The sequence below is a fragment of the Delphinapterus leucas genome, chromosome 20, assembly GCF_059928025.1.
Source record: "Delphinapterus leucas isolate spDelLeu-1000000601 "Yukka" chromosome 20, BTC_Dleu_Yukka2, whole genome shotgun sequence".
In the NCBI taxonomy this organism is placed as follows: domain Eukaryota; kingdom Metazoa; phylum Chordata; class Mammalia; order Artiodactyla; family Monodontidae; genus Delphinapterus; species Delphinapterus leucas.
Window position 1 is genome coordinate 4,632,095 of NC_143148.1, and position 17,802 is coordinate 4,649,896.

The 17,802-nt window shown below is 42.5% G+C and overlaps 1 pseudogene; it reads left to right on the forward strand.

Moving 5' to 3' along the window:
• Window positions 1–11,508: 11,508 nt before the first annotated feature.
• On the forward strand, window positions 11,509–12,847 carry LOC111181015 (large ribosomal subunit protein uL18 pseudogene; annotated as a pseudogene).
• Window positions 12,848–17,802: the final 4,955 nt, after the last annotated feature.

A 17,802-nucleotide genomic window follows, 5' to 3' on the forward strand; every position in this document is an offset into this window, starting at 1 on the left:
GAAGGTTTTTTGTTGTTGTTTGTTTGTTAAATATTTATTTACTTATTTGGTTGCGCTGGGTCTTAGTTGCTGCAGGCGGGCTCCTTAGTTGTAGCTCTTGGGCTCCTGAGTCGTGGCATGCAAACTCTTAGTTGCGGCATGTGGGATCTAGTCCCCTGACCAGGGCCCCCTGCGTTGGGAGCATGGAGTCTCAACCACTGCGCCACCAGGGAAATTCCGAAAGGCAAAGTTTTACATGCAAATCTGCGTCCCGTGAGGGCTCTTGTATGCTGAGATCTCCCTCTAGGGGGCTGTGATGGAAAAATGCATGTATCCCAGACATTGATAAAGATGTAATAATTCTTTCCTCCAGCAATTATTTGTTGACTGTGCATAATGGTCATAGGCACAGGGATATGGCAGGGGATCAGACAGACACAGTCCTATATACAATGGAATATTACTCAGCCATAAAAAAGAATGAAATCCTGTCAGTTGTGACAACATGGATAGACCTAGAGGGTACTGTCCTAAGTGAAATAAGTCAGAGAAAGACAAATACCGTAAAAAAAAAAAAAAAGGTACAAAATACCTTCCAGTTGCAAATAAAAGAGTCATGGGTATGAAATGTGAAATGTGGGGAATATGGTTAGTAACTATATAATATCTTTGTATGGTGACATATTGTGACGAGACTTGTGATCATTTTGAAATGTATAGAAATATCGAGTCACTGTGTTGAGTAACAGGAACTAACATTGTGTTGTGGGTCAATTATACTTCAGAAACAAACAAATAAACAGGCTCATAGAAAAAGAGATCAGGTTTGCGGTTATTGGGGGGGGAGTGGGGGGAACCGGATGAAGGGGGTCTCAAGGTACAAACTTCCATTTATAAGATAAATAAGTACTAGGGTGTCATGTACAACATGGTAAATATAATTAACCCTGCTGTACATTATATATGAAAATTTTGGGGTAAATCCGAAGAGTTTTCATCACAAAGAAAAAATTTTTTTCTATTTCCTTAATTTTGTATCTATAGGAGATGATAGATGTTCACTAAACTTATTGTAATCATCACTTCATGATGTTTGTAAACCAAACCATGAGGCTGCACACCTTAAACTTATACTGTGCCATGTGGTAATTATATCTCAATAAAACTGGAAGAAAAATTTTTTAAAAAGACAGACACGGGGGAATCCCCAGGTGGTCCAGTGGTTAGGATTCCACACTTTCACTGCTGAGGGCACGGGTTCAATCCCTGGTCAGGGAACTAAGGTCCCACAAGCCCGCAGCATGGCCAAACAAACAAACAAAAAAACCCCAACCCCCCCCCAAAAAAACCCAAACAACAAACAAACAAAACCCCCAAGAAACAAACAAAAAAAGATAGACACCGTCCATCAAAGGCCACATTCTAAGGAGACAGGCAATACGGAGGCAAAGACAGGAATAAAATGCTTTCAAATGCGAAAAGTGCAATAAACGTAAGTATGTATGGGGGTCCTGGGAGAGAGGGGATCCTACTTTAGAATGACCTGGCAGGCACTGGCCACATCTGAGAAAGTAAATCTGAGCTGAGAACTGAAAGATAAGAAGGAACCAGTCCCCTAAAGATCCTAAGGGAGTCTGGACACAGGGAAGAATTAGCATAAAGACCCAACATAAAAGGGATTCGACCTAAGTGGATGAAAACCAGCCCCAAGGCTATTGTAGCGGGCCGCTGGAGAGAGACAATGGGCCAGGATGTAGGAAATGAAGCAGCCCCAGTTAGCAGGAGCCAGATTACTGAAGGAGTTTTTAGAACATGATAAAGACTCTGGCTTTTGTTCAGAGAGGAAGGGGAGGCGATTAGATGCTTTTTAAACTGGAAATGACATAATCTGATTTCTGTGCTTGAGAGAGTCTTGCTGGGTGGAGAAAAGACAGCAAAGTGGTGACAGTGAAGCCAGAAAGCCAGGTGAAGAGGCCAGAGCAGACCTTGGGAATGTCTTTGGGGTCTTAAGGGAAAGATGTCGGTGATCTACAGTGGGTGATTGCAGGGAACGGAGAGGTAATGGAAGATTCTTTCACTCGGCCAATATTTATAGAGTCCATTGTGCCCTGTTATGGGCACTGCAGATAAAACCATGAAGGGAACAAAGTCCCTGTCCTCCTGGGGGTTCCTCTTCTACAAGGGGAGGCTGATATATATATATTTTTATTCATTCATTCATTCATTCATTCAGCTAGCTAGCTAGCTAGCTAGATGTGCTGGGTCTTAGTTGTGGCATGTGGGATCTAGTTCCCTGACCAGGGATCGAACCTGGGCCCCTTGCATTGGGAGCGCAGAGTCTTAACCACTGGACCACCAGGGAAGTCCTGGGGAGGCTGATAATTAACCACACAAGCACGTAGGCATAGCCCATGACATCAGACAGTGACACAGGCAATGAAGAAAGATAAAGCAGCCTAGGAGAGTAGGAGGGGCTTAGGATTCCAAGTCACCAGCAATTGCAGGCCAGGTGATCAGAAAAAGCCTTTTTAGACATGATGCTTGACCTGGGGCCTGAATGCCTTGAGGAAGAGAATTCCTGGGAAACGGACTAGGAAGTTCAGATGTGTGCAGGTGGGAGTGGGATTGGCTTGTTCTAAAAAGAGTGAAATGGACAGTGTGGTTGGAGGAAAGTAAAAAAGGGCAAGAGGAATAAAAAAAATGACGTCTGGGGCTTCCCAGGTGGCAAAGTGGTTAAGAATCCGCCTGCCAATGCAGGGGACACGGGTTCAAGCCCTGGTCTGGGAAGATCCCACATGCCGCAGAGCAACTAAGCCTGTGCACCACAACTACTGAGCCTGCGCTCTAGAGCTCCCAAGTCACAACTGCTGAAGCCCACGTGCCACAACTGCTGAGCCCACGTGCCACAAATACTGAGCCCACACACCACATCTACTGAAGCCCGCGTGCCTGAAGCCCATGCTCCGCAACAAGAGAAACCGCCGCAAAGAGAAGCCCGTGCACTGCATCAAAGAGTAGCCCCTGCTCGCTGCAACTAGGAAAATCCCTTGAGCAGCAATGAAGACCCAACGCAGCCAAAAATAAATAAATAAATAAATAAAATTTATAAAAAACACTATACTAATAAAAATAATAATATATTTAAAAAAAAATGAGGTCTGAGAGCTGGCACAGTTGGAGGGAGATACTTTTTTTTTCATTTTTAAATACATATTTTATTTTAGAATTGTTTTAGAGTTACAGAAAAAAATGTGACATAGTACATAATTCCCATATACCTCACACCCAATTTCCACTATTCACGTCTTGCATTTGTGTGGCATATTTGTCACAATTAATGAACCAATATTTGTACATTATTATTCACTAAAATCTATACTTTTTCAGATTCCCTCAACGTCCTTTTTCTGTTCCAGGTTCCTTCCAGGGTACTACATTACATTTAGTCCTCATATTTCCTTAGGTCCCTCTTAGCTGTGACAGTTTCTCAGACTTCCCTTGTTTTTGATGACCTTGAATGTTTTGAGAAGTACTGGTCAAAAATTTTGTAGAATATCCCTTGACTGGGGTTTATCTGATGTTTTTCTCATGATTAGATTGTGGTTATGGGTTTCCGGAAGGAAGATCACAGCTAAAGTGCCATTCTCGTCAGATCATGTCAAGGATGCGTTCTATCAACATGACTTACCACTGATGATGCTGACTTTAATCACCTGGCTAAGGTAATCCTTGCCAGATTTAGAGGGAGATACATTTGCAAAAATATCAGGTTGGCCAAAAAGTTCGTTCGGGCTTTTCTGTAACCCGTAAGATGTTATAGCAAAACCCGAACGAATTTTTTGGCCAATCCAATAGATCCGAGAGGACTCAGCTCTGGGTCCCAATGGAGCTACCCCATGAACAACTCAAGTTAGTTGACAGCGGTCACTCACGTTGTCAGGGGTGAAATCCCCTCTATCTGGCAATCCTAGTTCATGAGGTGTTTTGGAGGAATATGAGCTTAAATACATATATGTGTGTGTGTGCACACATGGACAGATAGTCTTATTAGAGGAGACTAATTTTAGGGGGGTTATAGACTCATTTTGTCAAGAATAAGTCCATCCAGGGATTATGGGCTGAGATCATCTGAGAAGCCAATAGTCCCAGGTAATGCTGACTCAGTCTTTTGATGGTTTAGAGACATCTATTCAAAATAAGATTGCATAGTTATTCAGTCAGGTGTATAAGGAAGGCGATATTGTAGCGAGAGAAATCTTCTGTGGACCTGAACATCCCTGCATGTTGTTTTTCAGTATGTCAGGAATGCAAGGACTTGCCACTCTTTTTTTGTTTTTTAATTTTTGGCTATGTTGGGTCTTTGTTGCTGGGTGTGGGCTTCCTCTAGTTGCGGCGAGCGGGGGCTACTCTTCGTTAGGGTGTGCGGGCTTATTACGGTGGTTTCTCTTGTTGCAGAGCTTGGGCTCTAGGTGAGCAGGCTTCAGTAGTTGTGGCATGCAGGCTCAGTAGTTGTGGCACGTGAGCTCAGTAGTTGTGGCTCGTGGGCTCTAGAGCACAGGCTCAGTAGTTGTAGTGCACGGGCTTAGTTGCTCCACAGAATGTGAGATCTTCCCAGACCAGGGCTTGAACCCACGTCCACTGCATTGGCAGGTGGATTCTTAACCACTGTGTCACCAGGGAAGCCCCGTGGCTTCCGTTTTCACCCTCTTGGAAATCAACCAGCAGCGAAGAAATCTTGAGCTGAATGATAAGAGAGTACATGGAGGATGAAAAGTCTCAGTGTTCCAGTTACCCCACTGAGCCAAGGCCCCAGGCATTTAAATGAGGCCATCTCGGACCTTCCAGCCTGAATTATCCACCAGCTGAATGCAGCTGCATGAGGGACCATTCAACACGACACAGAGCCAAAGAACCGCCCTGCTGAACCCGACCAACCCAGGGAACCAGGGATATAAGAAATTGTGATTGCTTGAAGCTTTTCAGATTTTGAGAAGTCTGTTACACAGCAGTAGGTGACTAGGTGACTTGGGCAGATTACTTCAGCTCTCAGTGATAATATAAAGTCCCAGGGCTACTGGATGATCAAATGATTTAATGCACCTAAAGTATTTAGATCATAGCCTAACATCTAGTCATATGCTCAGTCAATGTTACCTGCTATGGTGATTCAACTTTGATAATACGAGATACACCAGGCAAAGCTAGTTTGTATCAGAAGCCTGTTTCAGGCTGTCACCCCAGGGCTTATTCATTCTGTGGAAATCAGAAATAAGGATGATGAGGATTTCCCTGGTGGCACAGTGGTTAAGAATCCGCCTGCCAGTGCAGGGGACACGGGTTCGATCCCTGGTCCGGGAAGATCCCACATGCCACGGAGCAACTAAGCCCGTGTGCCACAACTACTGAGCCTGTGCTCTAGAGCCTGCGAGCCACAACTACTGAAGACCACGTGCCACAACTACTGAGTCCATGTGCCACAACTACTGAGCCCGCGCACCTAAAGCCCATGCTCCTCAACAAGAGAAACCACCGCAATGAGAAGCCTGCGCACCGCAACGAAGAGTAGCCCCTGCTCTCTGCAACTAGAGAAAGCCCATGCACAGCAACGAAGACCCAACGCAGCAAAAAATAAAGTTAAAAAAAAAAAAAAGAAGGATGATCATACCTATCATTTATCAAAATAATCATTGAAACCAGATGCCAAAGGTTTCAACTTGCAGTTAGTAAGAAAACCTTCAGACATTTTTTTTAATTTAATTTTTATTTTATATTGGATTATAGTTGATTTACAATGTTGTGTTAGTTTCAGGTGTACAGAAAAGTGATTTAGTTATACATACACATATATCCATTCTTTTTCAGATTATTTTCCCATATAGCAGACAATCTCTAAGTACAGAAACCACTGACCCAAGTGAACACTGGGTTAGTCATTCGTCTTTATGTAGATAGCAAAGAAAAATGTTCGCAGATATCTATATACCCAATGTCTTAAAATCAGAGTCCAAAACACATTTCTTCCATAGCTGCCATCACAAAAGATAATACTTTTACAACATTCATAGATTCTGTAACAGTCCCAAGGATTAGAAACTTGAAACCTTGAAACTATGACTTTTAGTAATGAAATATGTTAAGATGTTTGTTGTGAAATATTCTGATGAAAGGCTGTGAACCATGCTTGTGAAATGAAGGTAAGTTTGCTAAACAAACTTGTGATAACGCACCACTGGCTGCTATCATTCTAGAACATTGCTGATGTAGTTTTAAGTATCTTAACCAGTATAAAAGACTGCATAGATTATCTTAGAATTTGGAACAAATATAAAGTCATTCTTCCTTGCAAAGTTATTCTGTGCATAGAATAAATAAATGACTGACAGGTAAGTTTAGAACAATGGTTCTCAACTGGGGATAATTTTGCTCCCTGTTTTAAAAATATAGGCTTTGTTATTGTCCAGGTATGGTGAGGCCAACAGATCAGGGTACCACTGTCATTGAAAACATAGTTTGTTATGGTGATACAGTAAGAAATATGTATTTGATGTTTGTCCCCAGTTCCTGACACATAACTTCTAAAACCCTTGTAATTTCCTGAGTGATGAGGGTGAAAATTGCATCATTTGTTTTAATATTTGGTCTTCGTCCAAGACAACTCATAAAACCCTGGACTCTCCAGAGTCATAAGAATGCCTTTTTGGGGACTTCCCTGGTGGTGCAGTGCTTAAGAATCCGCCTACCAATGCAGGGGACAGGGGTTCGAGCCCTGGTCCAGGAAGATTCCCACATGCCGTGGAGCAACTAAGCCCGTGCACCACAACTACTGAGCCCACGTGCCACAACTACTGAGCCTGTGTGCCACAACTACTGAGCCCGCATGGCACAACTACTGAGCCCGCATACCACAACTACTGAGCTCGCATGCCACAACTACTGAGCCTGTGAGCCACAACTACTGAAGCCCACACACCTAGAGCGCATGCTCTGCAACAAGAGAAGCCACCACAATGAGAAGCCCACTCACCGCAAGGAAGAGTATGCCCATCTTGCCACAACTAGAGAAAGCCTGTGCACAGCGACGAAAACCCAATGCAACCAAGATAAATAAATAAACAAATTTATATTAAAAAAAGGTAGGGTTATAGTCACAGATCCCAAGAGGAGGGGGCCCGCCATGCCCTGGGGCAGCCCCAGGGTCCGCCAGGAGGCAGAGGGGAGCAAGGGGAAGACAGGGCAAGTGCCCTTACTGTGGTTTCCATGGGAAGAAACAGGTGAGTCAGGGTAAATAGATTTAGGATTGTCTAGTTTGAATAACTGCAGCAGACTCTACGGCATAGGGACAGCCCTTAGCTGTCTGGTACCTGGCCCTGGGGTGACTAGGACAGGGAAATAGTGGCCCAGGGTATAATAGCCTAGTAAAGGAGGCGGTTGAGGGGTTAGGCTCTGGATTGGATGGTTTGCATACAAAAGGCATGCACAAAGGCAGGTTGTTTGCTATCTCTAGGAATTAGCTAGTCCTGACATGGGCAGTCCCTCCAGGGTCAGCAAGACCCCAACATGTCAAAGCATCAAAATCACAGAAAAAAAGGAGAGAATTAATACACATCCTCCCCCCACCAGGAGACAAGTTCAATGTCATGAGACATTTTTGGTTGGGACCATTTAGAGGACGGGCGAGGGGTGCTATTGGTGTCTAGTGGGTGGAAACCAGGGATGTTGCTCAACATCCCACAATGCCCAGGACAGCCCCCCTCCCCCATCTGCGGATGAGCCAGCCCCGAACGTCAAATTGTGCTGAGGTTGAGAAATCCTGGTTCAGAGCAAAATGCAAAGCCTTATTTCCCCAATTAACAGTTGATTAATTAAATAAAGTTTCCTGATTCAGTAGACTTTTCTTCGTCCAGACCTTGCAACGGAACACGGGGGCAAATGCAAATTGGATGGACGTGGGGGTGCCATATGATCGGATATAACTGGCTGACTCAAGACCCAGATGTTCAAAATGCACTGTGAGAAAAGCTCTAGAAAGAGCGGAATGGAGGGAGAGTTCCACATGCCAACTGTTTATATTCCTCTTCCTGGGTCTCTGATTTGATGAGAAAACATGAGTAATTGTTTTGCTCTGCAACACATAGGCGGCATCTGCTATATGCTCCAAGCTCCTGCCTAGATCTTGTGAGCATTCCATACACATTTGTCGATCAAATCATATATGCCTGTATGAATGACTGTGCATTCGGTAGGTGCATGAGTATTTGATGAATAAACGAATGAGTGAATGGAAATCATGAATATATTTTCGAGGAATTATGAATACATTTAAAGAGAGGTAAGAATGACTTGTTTTTCTTTGGTTTTTTTTGCGGTACGCGCGCCCCTCACTGTTGTGGCCTCTCCCGCTGCGGAGCCCAGGCTCCAGATGCGCAGGCTCAGCGGCCATGGCTCACGGGCCCAGCCGCTCCGCGGCATGTGGGATCTTCCCGGACAGGAGAACGAACCCATGTCCCCTGCACTGGCAGGCGGACTCCCAACCACGGCGCCATCAGGGAAGCCCATGACTTGTTTTTTAATGCCATTTACAGCAACATGGATGGACCTAGAGATGATCATACTAAGTGAAGTAAGTCAGACAGAGAAAGACAGATATCACATGATATCATGTATATGTGGAATCTAAAATATGACACAAGTGAACTTATCTACGAAACAGAAACAGACTCACAGACATAGAGAACAGACTTGTGGTTGCCAAGGGGGAGGGGGTGGGGAAGGGATGGACTGGGAGATTAGCAGATGCAAATTATCATATATAGGATGGAGAAACAACAGGATCCTACTGGATAGCACAGGGAACTATATTCAATATCCTGTGAGAAACCATCATGGAAAAGAATCTGAAAAAGAATGCATAACTCAATCACTTTGCTATACAGAATAAATTAATACAATATTGTAAATCAACTATACTTCAATAAAATACATTTTAACAATTAAAAATATTTTTAAAAATAAGGATGACTTGTTTTTGAATCTTCCTAATTCCTTCATTAAAAACCAAACACCAAGGGAGGGAGAAGCAAGAGGGAAGAGATATGGGAACATATGTATATGTATAACTGATTCACTTTGTTATAAAGCAGAAACTAACACGCCATTGTAAAGCAATTATACTCCAATAAAGATGTTAAAAAATTAAAATTAAAAAAAAAAGGGGCTTCCCTGGTGGCGCAGTGGTTGGGAGTCCGCCTGCCGATGCAGGGTACGTGGGTTCATGCCCCGGTCCCGGAAGATCCCACATGCCGAGGAGCGGCTAGGCCGGTGAGCCATGGCCGCTGAGCCTGCGTTTCCGGAGCCTGTGCTCCGCAATGGGAGAGGACACAACAGTGAGAGGCCCGCGTACCGCAAAATAATAATAATAAAATTTTTTAAAAAATTAAAACACCACCCCCCCTAAAAAAAAAAAAACAACCAGCAAACACAGCAAGTAAAAATACCTACAGACATTTTCGGTATAACTAGGTGTACCCCAGTGAACCCTAGAATACAAGCAGATGGGCTCAACCAAATACATATTTCTTATTCTAAATCACAAATAAAATAATAGTTATGAGCAAACAAATAAAAATTAGGAAATCTCAGAAAGGAGATGGGTGGGGGGAAAATGACATAAACAGGAGATGACAAGGGTCAGAAAAGGACTAGAAACTTTAAAAAAGACATTTTACAAAATGCCACGTAAACTATAGGAAGCACGAGAATGAATAGAGGCACAGAAAATAGAGTAAGTGAAACTGATATCAGAAAGAAGAAAAAAAATCCTGGGCTTCCCTGGTGGTGCAGTGGTTGAGAATCCGCCTGCCGATGCATGCAGGGGACATGGGTTCGTGCCCCGGTCCGGGAAGATCCCACATGCCGCGGAGCAGCTGGGCCCGTGAGCCATGGCCGCTGAGCCTGCGCGTCCGGAGCCTGTGCTCCGCAACGGGAGAGGCCACAGCGGTGAGAGGGCTGCGTACCACACACACACACAAAAAGTCATAAAAATCATAATCTAATAAACTTTCCTGAAAGAAAGAATTTGAAATTGAAGGGCCAAGAATATAGCTAGGAAATTGGCCAAAAAGAGTCATCCATAAGACACACTCTAGGAGCACTACTAGTTTATTGGGGTTTTTTCAAGGGGAAAATAATTATTTGCACATCTGAGCAATAGATCACATTAACTTAGAAGGGAAAGAAAAGCAGATTAGCAACAGATTTTTTGATGTTCTAGGAGAGAGTGGTTTAACAATAGTATGATACTTAGCAGCATATTAAAAAAAAAAATCTTGACCAAGTGGGGTTTATTCTAGCAATGCAAAGATGGCCAAAATTAGGAAATCATTAATAAAATTTATGATCTTAACAGAGCTAAGAAGAAAAAAATCACATGATCATCCCCAATATGCTAAAAGGACATTTGACAAAATTGAATAACTATTCACTTTAACATGCAATTAAATATGAAGTGATAGTTCTATAAAATATTGATAGATAGCCCAAAAATTCAGGATCTCAATGAGCAAATATTAGAGGCTGTAATACAAATAACACTAGTGTCTAAATTTCAATCAGGGTCAAGAATGCCCACTATTTTCACTGCTATTTACCACAGAGAACATGTTTTCCACTGTGTGAAAATCTAATGAGATCTCACTCACCTGCCCTGAGATTGTTCTGGGTATCACAGAGCCAACAGGTGAAAGGAATTCAGTTTTAAGTGACTCAGCACATTCATTTGCCAAATATTCTTTGCATACTTACAGTTTTTAGGCATTCTTTTAAGAACGAGCGATAACACAGTGAGATTTTCTGTGGAAAACCACGCAAGGAGCATAAACCTATTCCTTTCTCTGCCCCAGACTCAGACCTGTGGGGTTAATCTCAAGGTACCACAATGCACTATTTGATACAGCTATGAACTAGTGGAGGGAAGAAGGGACACTTCCTTAGCTGGTGTTTTCTTTCTCCCCCTTCCTCCTTCCAAACTAAGAAGCTAATTGCTTGCCCTGCCTTTAAATATACATTCTATCCAGTAGCATTGAAAACATCAGTTCCCTTAGTAAAGCATTGAACCACTTACCAGAATCAATTACACAAAAAGCTGGCTGAAGAGGTATTGAAGCCCTGCTGAAGATCTTAAACATGTGACCACCTTGATTTCCAAACCGCCACCTGACCTTGTGAACTTGCTTTACTCTGCTGGTAATCACTGGGTTTTAACAATTAAGAAGGGTTTTTTTTGCCCTCTAAGAGAACAATGCAGTCCTTAAAACTTGTATTTCTCAGTGCTTTCCTAAGATATCCAAACTTTTCTACTCTGCTAGGTGGCGGGTAATGCCATTGTTTGTTGAGATTATTTCCACTTGCTCTCAATTACTCAACTTTACTCAGGGGTGAGTCATTTACAAGATTACAGACGCTCTCCCCTCCCCCAACCCAGGCCGTGATGGTTCTGCAGCTCCGTGGCAGCTAGGGCCTCTGTTCCACGGGATGGAGTTTGTTAAAGTTGTCAAGAACAAGGCCCACTTCAAGAGATACCAAGTGAAATTTAGAAGACGGCAAGAGGGCAAAACTGACTACTATGCTTGGAAACAATTGATAATCCAAGATAAAAATAAGTACAACACACGCAAATACAGAACGATAGTACGTGTAACCAATAGAGATATCATTTGTCAGATGGCTTATGCCCGTATACAAGGAGATATGATAGTTTGTGCAGCTTATGCTCATGAGCTCCCAACGTATGGCGCGAAGGTTGGCCGGACAAATTATGCGGCACCATATTGTACTGGCCTGCTGCTGGCCCGCAGGCTCCTTAATAGGTTGGGTATGGACAGAATTTATGAAGGACAAGTCCAGGTGGCTGGAGATGAATACAATGTGGAAAACATTGATGGTCAACCCGGTGCCTTCACTTGTTACTTGGATGCAGGGCTTCCCAGGACTAGTACTGGGGATAAAGTTTTGGGGGACCTGTAAATGGAGGCTGGTCTATCCCTCACAGTACCAAAGAGTTCCCTGGTTATGATTCAGAAAGCAAAGAATTCAGGGCTGACGTACACCAAAAGCACATCGTGGGGCAGAACGTTGCAATTATATGTGTTAACTGATTGAAGGAGACGAAGACGCTTACAGAAAACAATTCTCTCAATACATAAAGAACAACACGACTACAGACATGATGGAGGAGATGGATAAGAAAGCTCATGTTGCGATACGAGAGAATCCGGTGAATGAGAAGAAGCCTGAGAAAGAAGTTAAAGAAAGGAGGTGGAAGCGTCCAAAAATGTTACTTGCCCAGAAGAAAGATACGGTAGCTCAAAAGAAGGCAAGCTTCCTTAGAGGTCAGTAAAGGGCTGCTGAGAGTTCATAAACAAAACCACAACTTCTGTGAAGATTTTTCAGATAAAGACAACAATAAACTTGTTGACCGAGTAGGAAAAAATAAATGAATACAACATTACAGGCAACACTGTTTCCCTTCCACCTGGAGCAAGGCTGGCTGTGCCTGCTCCTGTGGTGTTGGAGCGCCCTCTAGTGGTAAAACTAATCGCCTGCAGTCTCCGGCCAGTCCTGCTTTGGCGCCCTGAGAGGAGGACAGAGGTCCCTCTCTAAAACTCAAAATAGGGCCACTTTTCACGGTCCCCTTGGAAAATAATTCAAAACTGGATTACAACCATCCCAGAAAGCTCCAACGTAAAAAAAAAATTCTCTTGCGCTAATCGACTGCTGCGCAATTAAGATAAAATTCTTTCTCATTAGCAGGTTCTGTTAACTAGCTAACTTCAGTCTCCATCTGCTCACATGGAAAAGCTGAGGCCTAGATTCCCTCGTGTTTTCATCAACTCTCTTGACTACATTCACCTGTGGGTCATTAGGGAGTTATCAGGACAGCTAGCACTGGCCCCAAGACAAAGTAAGAACTTTGCCCAGCAGAATTTCTCCTAAAACTAACTGGATGGGAGAGTTATTCTACGTGCACACTTTCCTCACACGTCAGCATTTCTAAAATTGGGATGCATCTTGTTACTGAACGTATATTAGTGCTGGGGTTGAAGAAGGAGTAGCCAGAAAGGCAGGGAAGCAACTGAAATGTCTGCATAGATGAATGAATGGATAAAGGAGGTGTGGAATATATGTACAATGCAATATTCCTCAGTCATAAAAAAGAATGAAACATTGCCATTTGCAACAACATGGATGGACCAAGACATTATCATACTCCATAAAGACACTCAGACAGAAAAAGACAACTTATGTATGATATCACCTACTTGTGGAATCTACAAAAACAGTACAAACGAATGTATATACAAAAGAGAAACAGCCTCCCAGACATAGAACATAAATTTATGGTACAAAAGGGGAAGGAGGGAGGGATAAATTAGTAATTGGGGATTACTAGATAACCACTCATATATAAAATAGATAAACAGCAAGGATTTACTGGATAGCCCAGGGAAATGTTTACTATCTTGTAACAACCTGTAATGGAAAAGAATGTAAATTGTTGAATCACTTTGCTGTATACCAGAAACTAACATAATGTTGTAAGTCAATGACACTTCAATTAAAAAACAAATATTACAGGAAACACCTGGTTAGTTTCGCTTCCTCATGGTGCAAAGCTGACTGTGTCCTCTCCTGTGGTGTTGGAGCGCACTCTCGTGGTAACACGAATCCCCTGCAGGCTGGGGTCAGTCCTGGCCTAGAGCTCTGAGACAGAGGTCAGAGATCCCTCTATAAAGCTCAGAATAGAGCTACACTTTACAGTCCCCTTGGAAAACAATTCAAAATTGGATTACCACCATCCCAGGAAACTCCAAACTAAAAACAATTTCTCTTGCCCTAATGGATTGCTGGGCAATTATGTAAAATTCTTTCAGATTTGCAGGTTCTATTAACTAGGCAACTTCAGCCTCCATCTGCTTCTATGGAAACGCTGACTGCTAGATTCCCTCGCGTTTTCATCAGCGCTCTTGACTACATTCACGTGTGGGGAATTAGAGAGTTACCAGAAGGGCTAGCACTGCTCCCAAGAGTCCTAAGGACTCACTCTAAAGAGTAGAATTTCTCCTAAAACTAAATGCATAGGAAGTTTCTGTACATGCCCTTTTTGTTTTCAACTATTGCATTTCTAAAATTGGGATGCATGTTGTCACTGAGGGCATATTACTATTGGGGTTTAAGAAGGAGTGGCCATAAAGGTATGGAAGCAACTAAAATGTCCTTCATAGATGAATAGGTACAGATGGTGTCGTATATATATACAATGGAATATTCCTCAGTCATAAAAAAGAAAAAAATATTGCCATTTGCAGCAACATGGATGGAACTAGAGATTTTTATAGTACGTGAAGTAAGGCAGACAGGGAAAGTCAAATATTCCATGATATCACAGAAATGTGTGGTCTAAAACTAATGCAAATGAATCTATACAGAAAAATGAAACAGAGTCACAAACATACAACATATGGTTAACAAAGGGAAAAGGGAGGTAGGACAAAGGAGGAGTTTGGGTTTCACAGATACACGCTATTATCATATATAAAATAGATAATCAAGAAGGATTTACTGTAGAGCACAGTGGCCTGTATTCAATATCTTGCGATAACCTTATAATGAAAAGGAATCAAAAGTGAAAGAATATAGAGGTATATATGTACGCATGTAAAAGTGAAGTAACCTGCTGACACCTGTAACTATCACCACATTGTACAGCAACTACACTTCACTTAACAAAGAAAGAACACGGGGCAACCCTTGGTTAGGTTCCCTTCCTCCTGCTGCAAGGCTGGCTGTGCCTGCTCCTGTGGTGTTGGAGCGCCCTCTCGTGGTGACACGAATCCCCTGCAGTCTCGGGCCTGTCATGGTTTGGCGCCCTGAGACGAGGTCAGAGGTCCCTCTCTAAATCTCAAAATAGGGCCACTTTTCACGGTCCCCTTGGAAAATAATTCAAAACTGGATTACCACCATCCGAGGAAGCTCCAGATTAAAACAAAAAAATTTCTCTTGCTCTAATCGACTGCTGGGCAATTAAGATAAAATTCTTTCTGATTTGCAGGTTCTGTTAACTAGGTAACTTCAATCTCCTTCTGCTCATAGGGAAAACCTGAGGCCTAGATTCCCTCGCGTTTTCAACTGTCTAGAGTACATTCACTTGTGGGTCATTAGAGAGTTATCAGGACAGCTAGCCCTGGCCCCAAGAGTAAGTATGAACCTTGCCCAGCAGAATTTCTCCTAAAACTAACTGGATGGGAGAGTTATTCTTCGTGCACATTTTCCTCACACGTCAGTATTTCTACAATTGGGATGCATCTTGTTACTGAAGGTATATTAGTACTGGGATGGAAGAAGGAGTAGCCAGAAAGGCAGGGAAGCAACTGAAATGTCTGCATAGATGAATGAATGGATAAAGGAGGTGTGGTATATATGGACAATGGAATATTCCTCAGTCATAAAAAAGAATTAAACATTGCCATTTGCAGCAACGTGGATGGACCAAGGCATTATCATACTCCATAAAGACACTCAGACAGAAAAAGACAAATATATGATATCACCTACTTGTGGAATCTACAAAAACTGCACAAACGAATGTATATAAAAAAGAGAAACAGCCTCCCAGACATAGAACATAAATTTATGGTACAAAAGGGGAAGGAGGGAGGGATAAATTAGTAATTTGGGATTACTAGATAACCACTCATATATAAAATAGATAAACAGCAAGCATTTAATGTATAGCTCAGGGAAATGTTTACTATCTTGTAACAACCTGTAATGGAAAAGAATGTAGATAGTTCAATCACTTTGCTGTATACCAGAAACTAACATAAGGTTGTAAGTCAACGACACTTCAATTAAAAAACAAATATTACAGGAAACACTTGGTTACTTTCCCTTCCTCATGGTGCAAAGCTGACTGTGTCCTCTCCTGTGGTGTTGGGGCACACTCTTGTGGTGACACAAATCCCCTGCAGGCTGGGGCCAGTCCTGGCCCGGAGCTCTGAGACAGAGGTTAGAGGTCCCTCTATAAAGCTCAAAATAGGGCCACTTTTCACGGTCCCCTTGGAAAATAATTCAAACTGGATTACCACCATCCAAGGAAGCTCCAAATTAAAACAAAAAAATTTCTCTTGCGCTAATCGACTGCTGGGCAATTAAGATAAAATTCTTTCTGGTTTGCAGGTTCTATTAACTAGGCAACTTCAGCCTCCATCTCCTCCTATGGAAAAACTGAGGCCTAGATTCCCTCGCGTTTTCATCAACTCTCTTGACTACAATCATGTGTGGGGAATTAGAGAGTTACCAGGACGTTTTCCACTGGTCCCAACAGTCTTAAGTACTCACTTTGACCAGCAGATTTTCTCCTAAAACTAACTGGATGGAAAACTTTTCTACGTGCACAATTTGTTTTCAACTTTAGCATTTCCAAAATTGAGATGCATTTTGTCACTGAGGGCATATTACTATTGGGGTTCAAGAAGGGGTGGCCATAAAGGTATGGAAACAACTAAAATGTCCTTCACAGATGAATAGATACCGATAGTGTGGAATACATGTACAACAGGACATTCCTCAGTCAAAAAAAGAATAAAATATTGCCATTTGCACCAACATAGACGGAACAGGAGATTTTTATAGTATGTGAAGGCAGACAGGGAAAGTCAAATATTCCATGATATCACAGAAATGTGTGGTCTAAAACTAATGCAAATGAATCTATACAGAAAAACGAAACAGAGTCACAAACACAATACAACATGGTTACCAAAGGGGAAAGGGAGGGAGGGACAAATTAGGAGTTTGCGTTTCACAGATACACGCTATTACCATATATAAGATAGATAAACAAGAAGGATTTACTGTAGAGCACAGGGGCCTGTATTCAATATCTTGCGATAACCTTATAATGAAAAGGAATCAAAAGTGAAAGAATATGGAGGTATATATGTACGCATGTAAAAGTGAAGTAACCTGCTGACACCTGTAACTATCACCACATTGTACAGCAACTACACTTCATTTAACAAAGAAAGAACATGGGCAACCCTTGGTTAGGTTCCCTTCCTCCTGCTGCAAGGCTGGCTGTGCCTGCTCCTGTGGTCTTGGAGCGCCCTCTCGTGGTGACACTAATCCCCTACAGTCTCGGGCCAGTCCTGGTTTGGCGTCCTGAGACGTAGTCAGAGGTTCCTCTCTACAACTCAAATCAGGGCCACTTTTCACAGTCCCCTTGGAAAATAATTCAAAACTGGATTACCACCATCCCAGAAAGCTCCAAATTAAAAATAAAATTCTCTTGCCCTACTCGACTGCTGGGCAATTAATATAAAATTCTTTCTGATTTGCAGGCTCTGTTAACTAGGTAACTTCAATCTCCTTCTGCTCATAGGGAAAACCTGAGGCCTAGATTCCCTCGTGTTTTCAACTGTCTAGAGTACATTCACGTGTGGGTCATTAGAGAGTTATCAGCACAGCTAGCCCTGGCCCCAAGAGTAAGTATGAACTTTGCCCAGCAGAATTTCTCCTAAAACTAACTGGATGGGAGAATTATTCTTCGTGCACATTTTCCTCACACGTCAGCATTTCAACAATTGAGATGCATCTTGTTACTGAAGGTATATTAGTACTGAGGTTGAAGAAGGAGTGGCCATAAAGACAGGGAAGCAACTGAAATGTCGGCATAGATGAATGAATGGATAAAGGAGGTGTGGTATATATGGACAATGGAATATTCCTCAGTCATAAAAAAGAATTAAACATTGCCATTTGCAGCAA